This window comes from Parus major, chromosome 5 (assembly GCF_001522545.3).
Source record: "Parus major isolate Abel chromosome 5, Parus_major1.1, whole genome shotgun sequence".
Taxonomy (NCBI): domain Eukaryota; kingdom Metazoa; phylum Chordata; class Aves; order Passeriformes; family Paridae; genus Parus; species Parus major.
Window position 1 is genome coordinate 60,881,558 of NC_031774.1, and position 883 is coordinate 60,882,440.

Here is an 883-nt window from a genome sequence, read left to right on the forward strand (position 1 = left end):
GAAACCTCAGCAATGTCAGTCAGGGGCCAGGAGTAAAAAAACCCAGCAATTCCATCATCAGCTTCCTTGTCCTGAGTCTCCCACCGGTCTTTTCTCTCTCTTCCATCCCTGAACAAACTTGTGAGCGGCCAAAATCAACCTTTGGCTTCAGTGAGAATAGGTCAGTCTCGCTAACAAAGGCAGGCTCACATTCCAGAGCAAATAAAAGCATTCATATTTCAACTGGCAATAAATTCAATTTCCCTGAAGGACTGATTTTCACCAACTTATGAGATCTGACACTTGTGCTATTAGATAACTCTGTTGCCTTTTATTTCTGGGTTTGAGACATCAAGTGGCAAAAGGGGAAATAAAAATGGCAGGAAAGACAAATTGTTCCGAGGACAGAACGGTCCATTAAGCAAAAATTTAAACCAACTCATCTTTGGCTCTCTGTGGCTCAAATGCAATCGTGCTCCTTCCCTTCAGGCTGTTATTAACACTGTTATAATGAGTAACTAAAATCAAACTCCAGTGAATAAATATGCTCAAAGGCATTTTGGTATTTGTGCAATTAGAGACAAACTGCCACGGTGGAGCTAAAAGCTTTTGGGAAATCACATCCAAGGAAACTGTGCCAGGACTGCAGCCCTTGGGCTGCTCGTAGCACGTAGAGAAATTCCTGGGAAAGAGCTGGAACCCCAACCCCAAAGCCATTTATTCCTTTTGTCTGCTCAGGTGGGAAGTGGTTCTGGAAGGGGAGAACCCAGTGCTGCCAGGTCACCTGTGTGTCCTGGGGAAATTCCCACTGGATGTGCCCAGGGCAGGGAACGGAGCTGGGAAGGGGCTGGGAGGGGCTGAGGGAGCTGGGAAGGGGCTGGAGAATTGCTGAGGGAGCTGGGAA